At 37.2% G+C, this 19,527-nt stretch overlaps 2 long non-coding RNA genes across 2 annotated transcripts in view; one reads left to right on the top strand and one right to left on the bottom strand.

The window, feature by feature from the left end:
• Positions 1-19,527, bottom strand: part of LOC128260642 (uncharacterized) — a 57,736-nt gene that overhangs the window by 13,288 nt on the left and 24,921 nt on the right. The window contains exons 2-3 of the long non-coding RNA XR_008268154.1: positions 1,818-2,114; positions 1,610-1,737 (exon numbers count right to left, since the gene is read on the bottom strand). This is a non-coding gene — a long non-coding RNA (uncharacterized LOC128260642). The remainder of the gene's footprint in view (positions 1-1,609; positions 1,738-1,817; positions 2,115-19,527) is intronic.
• LOC128260641 (uncharacterized) overlaps positions 2,351-19,527 on the top strand; it is a 55,181-nt gene continuing 38,004 nt past the window's right edge. Inside the window, exon 1 of the long non-coding RNA XR_008268153.1 lies at positions 2,351-2,475. This is a non-coding gene — a long non-coding RNA (uncharacterized LOC128260641). The remainder of the gene's footprint in view (positions 2,476-19,527) is intronic.

The following is a 19,527-nucleotide window of genomic DNA, read 5'->3' as shown; positions in this document are numbered from 1 at the left end:
CTTGGCAAGGCTTTGCTTTAATTACGGAATCCCCGACTTTGAGAGCATAAACAAATTGCAAATTGTTTATGGCATGCAAATTAATCAAATCTCTTTCTCAATTAAGCCTGCAAGCCAAGGAGCGAACAACCGGAGGAATTGCAGTGGGAGAAGTGGGAATAAAGATGGAAAAATATGGCAGGATAGGCAAAGTGAATCGACAGATGGCCGGGCCCAGTGCAAAAAAAAAAAAACAAAAATATTGAAAAACAGAAAAATATTCCAGAAAGGAGCCAGCACTCGCATAACTCAAACGTCTGTTTTCCTTTCAATTTTTTTTTTTTTTTTTTTTTTTTTGCCATTCTGAATGGTAACGCAAGAATTGATACTCGGTAATAGCAGAGAGAAAGAAAGATGTTGCTGAATTTCAATGCAATACAATTTAATACAACAATCAATTTCTATTAATACCGAAATACCAAGTTTTATTCCGATGAATACCTTAAGTATAATAGTGAAAGCTTCAAAAGGCACTTTACTTCTAACTTTCGTATTAACTATTGTTTTATATGTTTGTAATTTAATTAAGAACAAAATATCAAATATATTTGGCCAACTTTTTTTACTATTTAAGTTGGCAATTTCATATATTCAAGTCAAAGCTTTTGACCAACCATGGGTCATCTGAAGGTTTCTTCGATATATGACTCCAGAACTGCATCATTCGCTGTGAAATTTCGCCTACATGCAATAAAATGTGCTCAACTCAGTTATTTGAAGCTGAGAAGTTTCGCAAGGCGAGGGGTAAAACTCATGTAATTGACTGTAAACTTGTCAGACCATTTATTTAATGCCTAATCAAGTGATGTATAACACATGACTTACCCACTTCGCCACCTCCAATTCCATGGGTTAAAAGGGGGTGGTATTCGGGTCGGGTGCTTCGATGGGGGTTAAGTTAAAGTGTCAGTTCAGTTGTAGCTTGTAGCTTGTCAAAGTTGTTTTGTCCAATTAGCATAATTTCTTGTCTCAACTTTAGCCCAGATGCAACAGATACGAATTCGGATACGAAAGTATCTACGACACATCTAAATTGCCGGATGCCCGGAATTCGCTTAAAGCTAACATTAAATTATTCCCTCGTTCCTTTCACTACTAAAACCTATCCCTGGCTGATGGCATTTTCTGCTCAGATGGATTCGCTCATTAAAGAATAAATTGTAATTATTTTAGATGTGCCAGCAGAACAATTAATCATTGAGATCTAGTTGGGGATTATGGGTGCTACGAGTGTGTATAAGCAAGTTTCTGTGCGTTTTCAGCAGGGCTGGAAAATTGTTAAATCGTTTTGTTTAAACATTTTTGATTAAAAATTTGTGATTAGCTATAACACCTTTTAGCAACAAGTCATAACAAAATATTTTTAATAAAAATGTCCGGTCATTGGCGAATTCAATTTTCAAAGAAATAATTTAGGTTTTTATATTGACAAGGTTTTTGATATTATATTGTTTTTTAAGCATTTTAAATAGCGAAAATGGTATTAAAGCTTATCTTAAACTACCTATTAACAAGACCATTCATTCAATGAATTGAAAATAAATTTAAAGCTCAAGATGCTTATAAATACCTCTCAGATAAAAAGACTTTTTGTATCCCTTGTCAATCCAAGCCGTCAGGATGCCATTTTCTTCCACAATTAAGGCCGCTTCGATGGCCATAAGCGATTTTGGTCCGGCTAAAGAGAAATATCAACAGCTGGCGAAGAGCGAGCCAAGGTCGTTTGCCGGGTGCTCGCTCTTTAGCTTTGGGGGGAAAACTCGTTGGGGAAAACTCACCACGCCGACGAGGATTTTCCAAGGCGACGAGGCCAACACACGAGGCTTTTCCGTGCGGCATTCAGTCTCACGTTGAACTCTGCTGCTGTTTGTTGTCAGCCGGCTGGTGAATTAACCCCAAAGCTCAGAAGCCATCCGATTTGGCCAACTGAGCCAACTCAGTCAGCCGAAGGACGAAGGACCACGACCACGACAATTCGCGACGTGTTGTTATAGACCAGAAACCAGAAACCAAAACTCAGTGGTCCACAAAGGTGTCCTGTGATCGCGTGACGATAATTGTTTGTGTGTCGGGTCCTAAAAAAATTAACGAATAAATAAATATAAATTATCGGCAAAGTTCGCTGATCTCTGTGCGCGCTTTTCCATTATTTTCGCCTTTTTTTTTTGTTTTTGTTTTGTTTGCCGGCACAACCAAGCACACCCAAACACACACACGCATTATGTGATTATGTTGGTGATGATGAAAAAATTCAATAACAAGTGGAATGCAACAAATGCGCATGAAATGAAAAATTTGTCCACACAAGTGTGAAAAACCGAAAAGTAAAAATCAGATAAAACTGAGATAATCAGCGAGTGAGCAAGGCAACGAGCGAGGCGAAGCCGAAAAACCCAATCAACCAAATAAGCTGAGGGCAAAAGTGCTCCGAGAACGGTTAGTAAACACAAATTGTTTGTTTTCGTGGCTTTTTCGTGTGTTTGCCTTGAATTGGGGACTATTTTCTTAGTGGCTGATAAAAGCTGAGAAGAAAGTAAGAGCCCAAATAATCCACATGATCAAGTGGCCTTTTTGAGAGGCGCCGAGAGGGGCGGTAAACGTTGTCGCTTTTGTTGTTAAAAGTTTTATGATTATGTGTGGGACTTAAGTGAATATTTGCATTGATTTTGGGCGTAGCTTTTGATAAGGGAACCATTTTTATTAAAACATGTTGTTGCATTTAATCATTAAATTTAATGTAATAAAAAACTACTTTTAGTTATTTTAAAAACATTAAAATCCTTCAATAATTTATTTTAATAGGGAAAAAAAAGGTTGATTGTAATTGGAGCTAAGTTGATATTTGCATTTCTTGTTGGGTTAGGTATTTATACAATACAAATTTTAATTAATCAGTTAGAGAACATTCATTATTATATTTTCATATTATTATAATGAACATCTTTATATTTAAAATGTAATTAAATGTTCGGAATAGGCCTTGTAAAACCAAAATGGAAATTTATTTATAAAACGGCTTTAAACCTAGAAAATTAATTTGAAATTGTTATAGGCTGGAATTTAATTTTTATCAAACAGGAAACGTTTTTTTATAACAAAATGATTTGGTCATTGCAATTAAAGTATAGATTAACATTTATAGCAGAATAAATATGATATACTAGCAAAGGAATATATCTGAAACTAGCAGTTTTCTATTGACAAGTATTATTTGTCACTGCCTTTGCTTTTGAGATGATAAATATTTCCCAAACCCAGGACCTTTATCAAGGACCCCAACGATGACAGTTTATTTTCCGGACCCAGGCAAATCAATTCCGACACCTTTGACCTCACGATAGCCAGTTGTAAGTCAGGACTTCATAAATAAGGAATTGTACAAAATAAGTGACTCCATCAGGCAGTGTAAACTATCTTATCCTATCCTATCCTTTTCCCTTATCCCCGTTATGACCGGAAAAAGAGGACAAGGACCTACATGATTTATAAGGCACATTAAATTGAATATTCAACATAATGTAGCATTTAAATGACCCACGCACAGCCTGCAAATGTATAGTATATATACATACACATATTATACGGGAAAAATGCCAAAAGTCGCCCTTGAAGGTCGTCCAAAGAGGAAAAGGTCTTGAGGTGGCTTTATGCCTGACACTTGGCCATACTGTTTAAATGCGAAAATCGCTTAAAGTTTCGCCAGCGATTGAATTCCTTTCGCGGGGCAAAAGAACGCAAAAAAAAAAAGAACGGAATGGCCAAAATATTCGCACACTTTGCGTGTGCGTGTGAGGGAAAGTAATTTACCAACGCGGCGGCAGCGAAAGCATCATAAATCACACGTTCTGCCCAACTACAACTACGAAAAAGTGACACCCGTTGGGGCGGGCGTTTTTTTTTTTTTTTGTTTTTGGGGAAAGGTGAGGGGGAGTGGGAGGGGGGCGTGGCGCGTTACGTGTCCAGGTCAAATGTCAAAAGTCAGCCAATTTGGGCAACATTTTGACAGACATTGCGCTTAGCCGCCGGCTCGTTGTTCATCATTGTGCAGCGGTGCCAACCGATTATCGCAATGGCGTGATGAGTTACTCCCATTCCTAGGGGATTACCCGAGTTTCGGAGGCCCTCTATCGCCAGGAATTCGAGCTGGTTTTTGGGACCAGAAACAGGTGCACACGTATTTAAAATAGCTAAAACATAAATGTTTTCATAACATATTTAAAAACATCATAGACAAGTTTGGAACATATCGTACCAGTTGCTTATTTTGCTCTCCATATTTGCATATAAAAAAAAAAAATATACAGAAAACTGAATGTTTTCATACAATCTTTTAAAACAATATAGGCAAGTTTAGAATTTTTTTACTATTTGGTAGTTCTTGTCTGTATACTTGTTATACAAATCAATCTTTAAAAATGAAGGCATAAATAGTTCCCAAAAAAAACAAACCAACAAGAAATTTGTAAAAGCTACGTTTTGTTAACATAATACTTTTTGAAAGCCGTACATATTAAAATTTCTTAGTTAAACATTATTATTATTAATTGTAACTTATCAACACATTGCTATTTTATTCTCTTGTAATAGAAGCAGAGGCATGCAAATGCCATTAAAATGCTTAAATGGGTTTGCAATTTACTCAAAGTTAAAGCGATAATTTTGCTATGTGAATAAACTAAGTTAGGCAACGACAACATCACTCAAACAACGATTTTTAAATTTTCAATATTTGAAGGAAATAAAAATAAAGTTATACATCAAATTCTGTCAAGTTCTCAAGTTTTGTGTTGAGTAAAGATATTAACTTACGAATGACTCTGATATTACCCATAATCCATTCTCCGACCCCTCTTGACCCGCAAATCATATTTTCCGGCTGTGAATTTATGAGTTGCCTTCCTCTCGGCAGAATGTATGGCCCTGGGTTAACAAGATGTTTATAAAAATGATATTACGATTTACCTAACCCACACGAGCATACGCACAATGGATGTCGAAGAGGGGGGAGGCTGGGGATCCAAGGCCATTAGACAGCGCATTAATCTAATCATATGGGTTTGTCTGTCTGTGTGCCAAAAATCATAAACTCAAAAATGGTGGCTAAAAAAAAACGCTCAACACAGAGAGACATTTGCAAGTTGATTTATAAGCGTGCTGATGTCAGTTACGTGCAAAATGGCAGCAAGTTTTTGGCCCACGCACGCACTCAATAATGATGCGAGCATGGGTTAAGAGTTTGGGGGGCGGGTGAGGAGAGGAAACTCACCTGCTTTTGTGTTCGAGGGGTGAAAGGTTACTGGCGAGGATTTGCCAGAGCCAAAGCAAAAGCATTGCGCAAATTGCTTGCAACACTTTTTGTGCCATTCACCCGCTTCCCGACTGCCTTGGCTTTTATAAATCGTTTAGACACCACCTCCACTGCCGGGAAAAGCTTCCCCCATTTCCCCCCACTTTCCCATTTCCACCCCCGGAATAACAACAGAGAAGCGGTGGCGACAAGTAGAGTCAAAAGAAGCCCGAAAAACAGGAAGCCACCCCCCGTTTGGCTCCAACCATTTTAGGCGCCACTCAAAACACATCCATCAACAGCGTATTTATATGCGAGGCAAAAGGTTAAAGGTGTTTTCCTACTTTTTTTTCTTTTTTTTTTTTGTTTATGTTGTGTATCCAGAAGCCAGGCTCCTAATTGTCAGAACTTTGCTTTGGATTCAGCTTGTTTGGCCCCTGCATACTTTTGTGCGCTCGTCGCGTAATGAAGATAATTGCTGCTAAGCGGATCCTGCAGGATTTCTAAGACACCTCCGCATTCTCACGCCCATTCATAAAATCCACAATGTTTCCAGTCAGCCCTTTGGTTTGGGGGGGAAACGGAGGAGCACCCATTTATTTAAATTTAATTTAGATTTTGCTAATTTAAATGCAGTTTCATTGTTTTGGTTTTGTAATGCTGCAATTAGCTATAATTTACTAGGCTATGCTATGAATTTCATGAGTTATTGAATACATGAAATAATATTAGCAGAGATACCAGACCAACTTAATTTACATGTCTGGCACCGCTGCTAGTATTATTATTTCAGCTATTAGTCAATTTACCATGCCCAACTAATAACAACAATGAAGCTGAGTGACGACAAAAACAAGAAATGACCATTTAAAGGGCAAGAAGAATTTATTTTCAGTTGTTTACTTTTGCGTCCGGCGTTTTCACCTTATTAATAAGAAGTTAAGTTGGTTGCGCCTCACTTTTTTACGCATTAGGTCTGAATTGATTGCAAACTTTCGTGTGTAAGCGAATACATGAAATGGTGTTTGTGCACACACGTATTTCTCTATTTCATGAAATAATTGCATAAAATGGAAATCGAATAAACACATTAATAAGCACAGTAATAATTATTCAGCTTCCCTGTTTTAACCTGGGCCAATTGAAAACATTGAAGTAATACAGCTTAGGAACAAGTTTCTAGACAACCTATTTAATATCTTTTGTAATACTTGTTTTCAGAAGATTTATAACTTAATAAGCTTTTCCATTAACTACTGTTTTAAGATCTTACGAATAGTAACTTTAAATGCTCGCTGGGCCCTGTTTAAAAATTCACATAGCTGCTGCTTTACTATTTTATTTCCCTTTTCCTCGTTTTATTTTAGTTGCTTACTCATTTCGCCATTTTTAATTTGCCCGGGATGAAGGCCTTCCTTTTGAAGCAGCATCTCTGGTTGCTTTAGCGCGGAGGACCTGCATTAATTAAATTCTTTCAGGTGTTAAAAGGTGTCGAGTCTGCAGCTATTGTTTAATGCTGGGCAGCAGGGAGGGCTGGCTAATTGGTAAATGCTCTCAAGTGCCTGGCTAACGAGGCGTATGCGTAATGCGAACAAAGTCAGAAAACGTAGTTGCCTCGCCTAATCAGAGGAGAAGTTGCTCCTGGATCACTATTTGAGCTCTAATAATCTCGGGCATAAATTCTAGTCGAGTTCCACAACTTGGCCTTCTGATTTGCCCTGCATATATTAGGATTCGTATTCAAATTTGTGCTCCAACGACGGGGGTACAAAAAACATTGTTTACAGGCGCAAAATTATTGTGACAGACGTTAACATTTATGACTAAGCAGCACACGACAACAGGTAATTGTTTCTTTTTCTTTCAGTTGTCTTCTTTTTTGTCCATGTCTTTTCAGCAGTACGCCTATTTTCTACTTTATTTTTTGCTTCATTTGTTTTCCGTTTTCGGTCTTCTGCTCTCGTTTGTTGGCATAAATTTATTGTGTTCGCCCGCCTCACGCATTTGCATAAATATTTTAATTTGCATTTCAACGAACACGAAAAGCGAAACGAAGCCATGCTATAAAATCCATAAACCCAGAAAACAAATACAAGTAAATATATAAGATATATATACCGAAGGACTAAATGAAATAATAATAATCTGTAAGAATCTATTTGTAATCAAGGAGGTACAACTATCTGCTGATTTTATTTCTACATATATTTTCTCGCATATGCAAATGGTTCTCGTTTGGCAAAAAAAATAATATAATATCCGATCAGAATCAAATTTGCTTTGGGGACCCACAAATTGGCATTCAATTTCTCGTTTGGCCGCGAACGGAATTAATTTGAAGTTGGTTTTCTTTCTTTCCTTATTTTTTTTTTTTTTTTGCTCAACGCGGTAATTCTAGAATTATGAGCCGGCTTATTCCCAAGCAAACTTTGGATTACGGTGTCATTTTAAGTTGTCACCGATTGTCTCACAGCTTCAATTAAGCTTACAATTCACATTTGATTTTTTGTTATTGGGGTAGGAGAAAAACTCATTTGCAATTCGCAAGCCAGTTTGTTCAATATTGACTTTGTTAAGACTTCTCCTTTGGCCCCGAAAATCCATAGATCGGTGAAACTTTGGCCAGCACATTGCGCATACGACACGTAGCCCCGTGAAAGTTGCCAGATTCTTATCATAGCACAAAAAGAAGAAAGGCGCAGGGACAAAAGGAAAACAAGAGAGGCGGGGGCGGGGGGCGAAAAAAACTAAGCAAACAGCCCTCGCACAGGCAAATATGTTTTCATTTTCTCATATCTCCGGCAAGCGGACTCCATGCATGAGGGAAAACTTTCCATTTCAAAATATTTTCTTAGCAAGCTTCTCATTGCTGGCGCTCCTTTCTATACATATATGCACAAGGGCAGGGGCAGCAAAAAAAAAAAAACGGAGGGAAATCGTAGAGCCAAACAAGGCCAGGCAAAAAACTGCACTGGGCATAAAAACACGTCTCGTCTGCAGATGTTTTGCGGTCCCCAAAAGCCGAAAAACAGGCTTTTTAGCCAACATCTCGTTGCGTGGCACGGTAGCTGGATCAATAATTGAAAGTCGTCAGGCAATTTGCATATCTGCCGGAGCTTCTCGAAACAACAGTTTGCACAACAATGCGAACACAGGACAATTGCACTAAATTAACTCAATTATTGTCAGATGCACGGCGCTGCCGAGAAGGAATTGTAAATGTATTCTAGCTGCAAGGTAAATAAGTTGCCCGATTTATCAGGCATAATTTGAAACAATTGGCTAGCTGTTGGCCATTCCGTCCCGACTCCCGGAAATACTCAATGCAATATTCATTCAGCCTTTGGTTGGACCTTCAACTTTTATTCTTTCAACAGCCCCAAGTAATTGCTCAAACAATGAGCTTGAATAATTAGAAATGCCTTTCGTTTAGCAGGTATGCAGGTAAATTGTTGAAATAGTCCATTTAATTACATTAATGCCAAGATTCAGGGAATTAGTCATTGCACATTCATTCGGTTCCTTCGGCTACAATTTCAACCTTTCCTAAGAAATTAACTTTCAGAATATTTAGTTAAGCAACAATGATAATTTTAAAGTGTATTAATTTATAACTATTCCCAGGTTCATGTTCATGTTGTTTCATTGTTTGGATTAAGCTTCCCAATGAAATATTTCAGCTGCCTTTAGAAATTTCACATCTCTTTAAATCACTAAATATTCAAAATATGAGCTTCCAACTCACAATTAACTAAAGTATATTATTGAATTATTCAATAGTGAGCTCTGGTGTAAAATGTCTGTTTTTAACTTCCTTAAAAAATATTTTGAGACTACTGTAATTTCCAGTATTAAGAATCTTTATGGGCAAGTATAATATACTTAAAGACTACCTTCAATGATTCAACAATAACATTTACATAGTCCCAAACGTGTTTCCTACAAATTAACCAGAATACCTCATCGTTTTTTCAACAATTGAAAAATACTTGATGGTCCTTTGTTGTGCAAAAACTCGCCTAATTCAATCAGCTAACGTCGAAACGAGTTGGGACCGAAGGCCCAGAGGAACACAATCACTTTATTAGCCATATCCACATGCCCTGCCTGAAATTCAGGCCATATCCCATAAAAAAATAGACAGCAGACATAGTAATGGCCATCAAATTTGAAGATTCGATACGGCAAAAGTGCTTTTCATCCCATTTTTTTATTTTTTTTTTGGTCTGGACACCCCCCGTGTCCATGGTCTGTTCATCGATAGATAATATATTTATATTTAAATAACACTTCATCATGTCGACGCTGCGTATGCGTAATATTGTTTGCTTTCATGTTTCGCCCAAGTGAAGCCAATGCCCATGGAGCATCGACTTATAAATAAACTTGATCCATTGCACAACGGCCAAAGATATAGGCACACACAATTTGCCCCGACTGTCGAGTGCGATAAATTTGGGCTTATGATTTTATCCCTTTTTACAGCATTTTCAGGCTCGCGAAAAGCAAACGCGAGGCATTTCCAAGTCAATTCCTCAGTTTCATTTTCATTTCCATTGTGAAGCGGGTGGGTTTTCCCTGGGTTTTCCCTGGATTTGGATAGCGTTTAGGTGTGGGGTGGGTTGGTGTGTTTTGGGTGTTTTTTTCCTGGCCAGTCATGCATGAAACAGCGCTTCAGGAACAGACAAAACCGAGAGACATCGCATTGTCTGCCGCTGAAGAATAAATAAACTACTCGTAACAACAATAAGCAAAGCAAGTCAAGCAAATTACACACACACACAGCGATAACAAATAAGTATATTCGGTTAACTTTGGCCGCAAAACTAGAGAACCAGTCGTCGTCCCCTTTGCGAACAAAAAAGCGAAACTTTTGAGCATTACATGCATAAATAACCGTTAACGGAAACCCAAATTGGCCCGGCAAATAGAAAAGAATGGAATAGAATTAACGCAAAGCAAAAAAAAAAAAAAAATAACAAGAAACGGATATTCGATATGGCCGGCTCCTTGAATATGATTTAGGCCCAAGAGTGCCTGGAAATTGCCTCCTTTGAGGTGAACTCGAGTGGAAGAGCAACTTTGCGGGTGGAATTATCTCTTATGAAGATATTATTGATAAATTGGTAGGGGCCAGGCAATGGCAATGGCAATGGCAATGGAAACTTGATATACACGGCACAAGCTATTGCACAGTAGCCATGGAGAAAGGCTTTCGGCGTTGTGCTTCCAGAAATGCACCGCACTTGTTAGAATTGCCACAGCTATGAAATTTCTAATGAAAGGCGAGACAGACTTCGAAAGTAGGGCTATGTCAATATGTGTCCAACAAATGCAAAAAAAACATAAGAAGATATCTCAAATTGTGTCGGAACAAATACTTGAATACTACAGCAACCAGTCTAAATCAGTTCGAAATAAAATGCAATAGTTCAACGGTTATAAATACTTAATATCGATCCGTATTATAAATGTTTACACTAACAAATGTATATGTTCCATGTTTCTGGATTTATTTACATCTCACCAACAGTTCAACAATTTTTTTAATAACGCTTATAAGGTGTTGAACAAAGTAACTCAGCGACCACTAGATTTCGTCTCACTAAACTCTGGCCATTATTTAAAGCACTTAAGCCTTAATAACTCAAACTATTGCTGAACTTGTTGAGTGTTTACATAACAACAATTCAACAATAGTTTAACAACCGTATTTTTTGTTTTTTTTTTTTTTTTTGATTGGACAGGCAATCAAATGAAAATAACCACGCCACATTACCTTTCCAATTGTGGCGGTCCTAAAAGCATGAAACGCAATAAAAATGCTAACAATTGCTGGGTTATTTATATAGCCACTTGTGCATTTGATTCGCTCACACTTGATCACTCAACGAGCCGAGGATAATTTCCCACTCAATGAATCTCGAGAAGCAACGGCAACAGCAACAGCAACTTATCCGCAGATCATCTCAATGGGTATTACCTACTTACACAGGCACATGTAAATAGATGGCAATGTGCGGATGTGGGTGTCCTTGAGGGTATATATGTATACGTATACGCATATGTATGTGTGTGTGTAATTATGTGCTACATCATCTTTTATGGAGGCTCAAACAACAAGGGGGCCATGCATCATTTTCTTTGCCAGCTTCCTCTTAATCTTTTTGCTTTTTTTTTATTGTCAAGTGTAACAAACGGAATATTGCCACCACGCCCGTCACCCTCCTTTTGGCCCCTTACTGCAACCACTATGTCTCTCGTTTGTTTGTGTTTAATCTCGTTTTAATGCCGTCGAGCATCATCGTAAAAATTATTACATTAAATGTCAACGCAAAAGAGAGAAAGAACTCAAGAAAAGAAAGAGCACTCGCTCACATGTATGGATGCAGAGAGAGATATATTAGTGTGAAGTTTAAAATGTCAAGTTTAACATAGGGATGCTCAAAAAATATCTAGTGGTATAAAATCTCTTAAATGGGCGCCACAAAGTATGCAGACAATTATTTAATTGAGAATTTCGAACACAAACAACATTTTTGGCCCTTAACTCTTGTTTTCCAGTTCTTGGATATATATTTGTGATGTATTCCCATACATTTTTCTCCCTGTACCTATGAAGAAAGTGAAGTGTGCGGAGAAATGAGAAAGGCAGAAAGATATGGGTGGATAGAGCAGGCTTACTGAAGACGACGGCGAAGGTCTGTTGGTTTAAGAGGGTCGTTATTATTAAATTTTACACACGCACACCCACACAGACAACAATAAAGTGTGCGACTATACACACTTTATACTCCCCGCACACCCAGACTCGCGTACAAACAATGTGTACGCCACTAAAATTCAATTTTTACGAGCATAATATGTTTCAATGGCAACACACAGGCAAAGAAAGGCTCTTTCACACACAGACACACGTGGCACACCTTCATTTCAGGTCTCCTTTTGTCTTTGTTTTTAGTCTCAGCCTCCATTTTCCAGAGCACCGCACCACCCATTTACCACCCACCACAATCATTTTGGCAACTGCTTTTTATGTGTGTCGCACATTATTAAATGAATTCAAGCGCAGAAAATTGCCTACCCACCAGCCACCGCCCACATTTGTCAATAACCCCTGCCACACCCCAGTGGCCTCAGCGATCCCAGTAACAAATCAAGTGCTTATCAGATGCCAAGCAAATTGCTTAAAAAATAATATCACGCACATACACAGCGAAGGAAAACAACGGTCGAAATTTTCATAAAATTTCACTCTTTCTTATCTTCGAATGAACAGCTCATTAGTTTTACAAATATGACTGGGAAAGGTACAGTGCGTAGCGCAACTATAGGCACAGTGGCTTTTCTCTTGTTCAAATTTAAATGTACTTTATATTTATAGAAATTTATTATTTAAATACCTTTGTATTTGAAAGTTCTAACGCAAGCAAATGTTATTTTCTTTTATGCTCTAATTAGAGTTTTATTTTATTATGCTTATTATAATTAAGCAGCATATTATTAAACAAATTTATTACAATTTTATAAATTATGTGTTATGTGTTTTTTCATAAGCTAAAAAGCCATACAATTAGCTGTTGTATCTTAAAATGTTTTTGCCAAACATGGCTAGTTGTAAAATATGTATATTTATTCATGGCACAATAGTTGTTTGCTTTATTTATTTTTATATTTTTGAACATACTTGTCTGTTTTTATTTTGTGACGAAAATTGATCATTGGAACAACTCTCATTATTTGTCATAACATCATTTGATGATGTTTAAACATTTCACATCGGATTATGATAAATGGCCTGATTGTTGTAGACATCCAGTAGTCATTAGTCTATTTATAGGTATTTTTTCCTGCCCAGAAAATGCATTTTCCTGTCTGACTCACTTCCGCAGCGCATACTTCATGGCTGATTTGAATGTTGACACGTTTCGACACTTCTTCCTTTTTCCTGGTCCTATTCTGGCTTATTATCTCAAGTCCCTTGCCATGCCATTTCCATACAATGAAATGTAACTAATGAGGCGTATAATCATTGTTATGTCAACAGTTTTGCTGCCTTTTGACAAACTGGCACACAGACACTGAAAGCAGACAGAATCAGATTCCGAATCAGAGCCAGAATCAGAATCACACGCCCCGAAAGAGACGGCAATACAAAGTGCGAAAGAGAGAGTGAAGTGCAATGGGCATATAACATTTTTGGGGCGATGAAATAGAAGAGAAATCTTCTTGCACATGTCAATATAAATAAGCGGCAGAGGAAGTGTCAAAGAAAAGAAAGCGAGGGGAAACTTCATCATTACATTGTGTAAAATTGGGACCTTAAAAAAAAAAAAGAAAAACCACCCACACTCACACAAGTACAAGGCGAACTGACACATGCTTTGACGTAATTGCTGTGTAGGAAATAAGCAATTTGAGAGATCATTAAAAAGTTGAAGCGACAAAATAAAAATCCCCGTCTCGAAAGAAATAAAAAGAAAACTCGAAGAAAAGATGAAGAAATAAAAACGCCATCAACGCTAAAGGATATTAAATGCCAAGCACACACATACAAACTTCGTTCATGCCTTAAAATTTTTTTTTTTTTTTGGTCGATATAGTTGGCTTAGTCAATTGGATTTTTTTTTTTTTTTTGGGTGTGGAACTTTTACCCCATGCAAGAAATGTGATTCAATGTGAAATCAGTTTACATTTGTGATTTCTTTTTGATTAGTTAGCAACTTAGCGAAAGCCAACTGACAGCGATTTCCTCAAATCGCATTCACGGAAATTGACTCAATTGCCGTGGAATTTTCATGGCAAGCGAGGACCATAACAAGCATCAAGGCCACAGGCAACAAGAAAACCGAATGCCGAAAACTGAAAACCTCAAAAACCTCACAGAACAGAATCAAAAAAAAAAAAAAAGGAAGAAATACAAAAATACCGGGAAGAAAACCGGCCGAAGAAAGGAGAAAGAAAAACTAGTCGTCGGCATGCAGTTGAATGCACGCATTTTGTGGCTCGCAGCCTTTGCGGCAAACTTCTCTCTAGATCCCAGACCCCCTGGGCAACTGGGGGGTTAAGCAGGCAGGAGGTGGGTTAAGGGGGCAGAATGGGTATTTGATTGCGACTTTTTGTGTTTTACTTTTTTGGCCAGGCCAAAGACTTTGCGTCAACAGCAGAAACAGGCGGCAGCAGCCAAAAACACTCGACAAGCGACAGGCGGCAACAAAGCAAATTTTGTTAGTGGCTTTTGCTGGCCTCTAGCTGCTGGAGAATACACTTAAAGAAGAGCTTTCTTAAAAAAATCATGCGAAAGAAGAGCTTTCTTAAAAAAATCATGCGAATTGTTGTTAAAGTTCATGAATTCCTGGAACTAAACGATTAGTGATGGTTTGACATAGTTGTACCCAAAAAAGAAACTGAAAGTTATAGTTAAAAATTGTGTCTTGAAACTTAACAGCAGACAGTATTAAAGTAAAAGTACTAAATTAATACCAAATAATATAAACACTATACTTTTTAGTTTTCATTTCTATACCGAAGAGTGTTTATTTTATTTTTAAGACACATAAGTATCATTTTGATACATTCATGGAACAATTTGAAAACCTTTTTTTTAATAGTCATTCTAAACTAATAAATTATAATTAATTATATTTTTGAAAATTAAACAAAAATTTGGAAGAACTTGAGAGAAAATCTCTTTCTTACAATTTTTAAAATAATAAAAACGAAATTAGTTTTTTTTATTTATTAAATAAATAAGTATCATAAATCTGTGAGCCAAGTAGTATTTTAAAAACAAAAATTAAACGATATTTAATAAACAAAAAAATAAACCGAGTTCTAATAAAATGTATTACTTTTGTTTAACTAGCTTGTTGATTTTTTTTTATGTTCTCCCTCATTTCTTTCAGTGCCGCCGCCCTCCTTGTGGTTTTCCTTTGGGCCCAGCTGCGTGAATGCCACTGCATTGTTCGGCACTTATTTCTGGCTTTTGTAAATAGTATTTGCATTTCATTTTCTGGTCGTGTCCTGGCCGAGTCCTTCCGCGTCCTTCGTGCTAGTTAGCGACTTTTCGCTGCACTTTAAATGTCATTTGTTTGCCGTTTCGGTGCCGCTGCCTTTAAGTAAATTAGTGACCCCCTTTCGGCGCCCCTGCATCAGGCATTGTGTTTATCCAGGCGCATTTCTTTTTGTGCAGCGAGACATTCCACCCACTCGCCCCCTTCTTGTTAACCCAGGTCTCGTCCTTCGACTGGTCCTTTGTTCTACTCGGTCGCACAGTAGCTGAAATTTGTCGTAACAAGATTTGCTTTTGATTTGGATTCGCGTCCAACGTCTACTTTTTCGCTCCTTTGCGTTGCCTCTTTACGACACAGAAAGAAACAATGTAAGCCACATAAGTATCACCTCTATCCCATCGAAAACTTGGAAAATCACTTGGAAAATCTGAGTTTTTTTCTAAACTATATAAACTAAAAATCACATATAAGAAATGTTAAAATAAATTAAAGGCATATCTAATAACAACAGGTTTTATGGTTACAAGCAATTTTGCTTAAAAGTTGTTTGTCATGAAAAAAGAATTTTTAAAATTGTCTTTGCTTTATATTTACAATTCGTTAGCTTTACCAAAATAAAAATGAAAACCACCAGACGGGCTTTCACGTTTTACCTTTTGACGCGTCCATTATGCGTTTTTATTGACGGAATAAAAACCGAGTTTTAAAAAAATACATACAAACTTAGTTACTAATAGAAGCTAATTTTAATTTATGACTATTCGCTGATATTTTTGTCCAAGTGTTTACCCTCCCATTTTTTCGCCGCCCACTTGACATCGTGAGCAACAGGAACGTGCAACATTTTTGCGTAAACAACTTTCTTTGTGCAGCAAAATGCGAAGAGCGGGCAAAAAATCCCAATTGCAGGCCTTCCAAGGCACTTGAGCCAATTAGGATTTATGGCCCAGCAGGCTGTCCTTTTTACCCCACCCATCCAAAAACTCCCAGAAGCCAAAACCACAAAGAACGGTTTACAGACCCCATTTGTGGTCGCAATTATCTCGTTTCTGACAGTTGTTGGACAAATGTTTATAGATTGGCTGGCACAATTGAAGCCAAGATCAAAAATTAAATTAACATATCAAGGCAGCACGTAGAAAAATAATTTAAGCAACATTTAATAGGTGCTTATTGTTTATTATAATTAAAAACAAAATAAATGCCTTTTTTCAAAGCAATTAACCTTCAAATTGTTTAATAAAATGTTATAAAATTGATTTGCAACTTCTTGGTAAGAAATCCCCTTTAACTTGGCCATATCCTGCAGCATTTCACTGGTTTTCCCGACCGACATCTATCAACGCAACTGGCGAAAGCCCCACGGATTCCATTGCGGATATATATCATATTAGCCCATCTGCGCCACTGCGAATCCCATTGGAATCGAATACATATATTCAGCTTTATACATATGCAAGCAGGCGAATATATATCTTTATCTACACACACAAGACCAGCGAAACAGCGAAACATTTCAGCGTCAGTTTTTATCTACGATGATGCATAAAGCGCCACAAAACATTCCCTTACCATCCACGGCAAACCAACTCACCCTTTTTCCAGTCGACTGCTTTATTATGCTAAAAACTGTGCAGCTAAAGTGTGTTATATGGCATAATCCACTAACGAAAATTGAGCACGAATTTATTATGTTTTCGCATTTTTTGCTTTCCTGCCTAAACAGACATCCGCAATGGTGTGTGTGTGAGGGTGAGGGTGAGGGTTAGAGTAAGGGTTTGTGTGTGTCGGTGTGGGTCTGCACAAACACACTCATACATAATGAATTATGCAAGACATTCATACCCCCCACACACACAGTCGGAAATACTTTTAGCCCTATCAATAATTCAAACCAAACCCAACAAAACAAATAAAACAAAAAAAAAGCTGAGAAAAATCGAGAGAAAAAAAAAAGACTAAACAAACAACAGCCGAAAGCTGCCGACTTGATGAATTATAGAAGTGAAACTGAATTGAAATATAACCGAGCCTAACTGAACTACGTATGTGCATACATTTTCTATAAATACAAGAATGTGCATATTTGGACCACCTGAGTCCCAATTAGAGATGGAACCGGGAATTAGTAACGCTAGTAACTAAATTTCGAATAGGAAGTTGTTAAATTTAAAAAACTATATCAGTTGTAAACATAAATTTTTTATGTAAATAAATCTCTCTTATACGTATACTTATATCTAATTTGAAAGTAGATTTTAATTGTGGTAACATTAATTAAATTAATTTATTGATTAGAAATAGAAAAATATATTAACATTTTGATCTCAAACACAATTTCTTTTGATATAAAAATATAATAGCTTTGTAATAGTAAGACTTAAAATTTTATTAAGAACCAAAAAGTGTTTACCATCACTGATATGCGGCTAAATTTATATCACAACTTGTATTTATATATCTTTTTTCTTTGCGGCGTTATTACGAGCAAATGAAATGCACGCCATATGAAGTGTAATATATCATCGAAGTCAGACAGGCAATCTGGATGATGGGGAGGCAAAAAGTTTGGGGCATTTTCGGAAGGCGCGAGACCAGGTAAAATGGCCTATATAAATAAATAGATTTATTGCCGCACTCATTTCGTGTTTCGAGATGTGTGTGTGTGTGTATGTTTTCATCGTAATTTATGCCAGCCAAGAAACATTTGAATTAATTTGTTGGCTTTATCAATAGTTTTCGGCACCACGCTCCCCTCGCTTTGCGCTAATAAGCTTTCAACTTAAAGCTGAAACAACTTATCGCCACATGTGTCGGTACTTGCCGGAATGGAGCCAAGTCTTAAGTAGTTTGCCGGTTTTTCTTGCCAATCTCAAGTTGCGTTGCTTTTAGCTAACAAAAACTAACCAAAGAACCGAGATCACGAACCACAGACTAGAAAAGTGGGGTTGCTGGCTGACTGACAAAGTACTTTTACTTAAAGTGCATTTTTCCAAACTACTCTTTCTCTGCGTTTGAAGTTTCTGAAGAGAGTTCACAAAGTGCCGGGAAAGAAAGAAAGAGATTTTTGCGAAAGAATGGCCAAACAAAGGCCGAGAAAATCAAATATTTTAAACCCGACTTTAGAGCGCTTTGAAGGTAAACCACGATTAACAAAGAATAGACGGAGTTGAATGGGAGTTATAAACACTTTCGAGTAGCTTTCCAAAAGTTTAAAACATATCCAAGCGAACTTCCAGAGGATATTTAAACTTCTATATATTTGAAGAACCAAAAAAAAAGAGTGTCCAATATTATGAATAAATACATAAATATAAAAGATTTAAGAATAGACGGAATAATGTGGGAGCTGTTTTACCTATTTTCATATCAATATTTAATTTATATTTAGAAATATATTTCGATATAAGTATGAATATATAGATTTTAAGTCTAAAAAACCGAGGGAAGAAACTATTATATGAAACTATTATATGAATTGTTCCGATAAACATTTTTATCAACTGCCCTTGAGAATTAATCTTTGCCCGATCGTTACTTTATCTAATAAGGATAAAGTTGAACTTCGCTTTCGATGAATGATTCCACCGGATTACGAAAGTTTACCCGCCCAGCCGTAATTGAATTACGGATCCGTTACAGAGTTCCATTTTCCCGGCCGTGAGTTACGAATTAAGCTACTTCAACAATAATTGACTTCAACAAACTGCATTTGTTGCGCATTTATCTTGAGGCATCCGCGTTGCGCTCCAACTATTTGCACAATGGTGGGTGGCTCTGTAGAGGGTTAATGGGTGGTGCAGCTGCAAAAACCCCACAAAACCACTCAGACCCGTCGACTTTCCCCTCCTCACTCGAATGAAAGCCGCTGCTGAAGAGCCGCAGAAGATGTAAAATACAACGGGGGAAAAAAATAAGAGTTAACTTTAACGTTGCGAGGCTTGAAGTGACTCTGGAGTGGATGGGGTTTTGTTTACACAGCATGAGAAATCCCCCTCTGCAATCCATATCCATCCTGTTGCTCTCGAGCAAGAAACTGCGGTTTCTGCCACAGTAACACACTCCCTTTTACTACACTGAGCGCACAAGTTACCCACTTATGAAGAAAGTTAGGTATCTTTAGCAGCTCAAGGGAAAAACTCGTTAAAACAGATAACACTATGAAAACAAGTTAATAAACAAAATAAC

This window comes from Drosophila gunungcola, assembly GCF_025200985.1.
Source record: "Drosophila gunungcola strain Sukarami chromosome X unlocalized genomic scaffold, Dgunungcola_SK_2 000034F, whole genome shotgun sequence".
NCBI lineage: Eukaryota > Metazoa > Arthropoda > Insecta > Diptera > Drosophilidae > Drosophila > Drosophila gunungcola.
The sequence above is the reverse complement of the archived record's forward strand: the minus strand, read 5'-3'. Positions and strand labels throughout refer to the sequence as shown.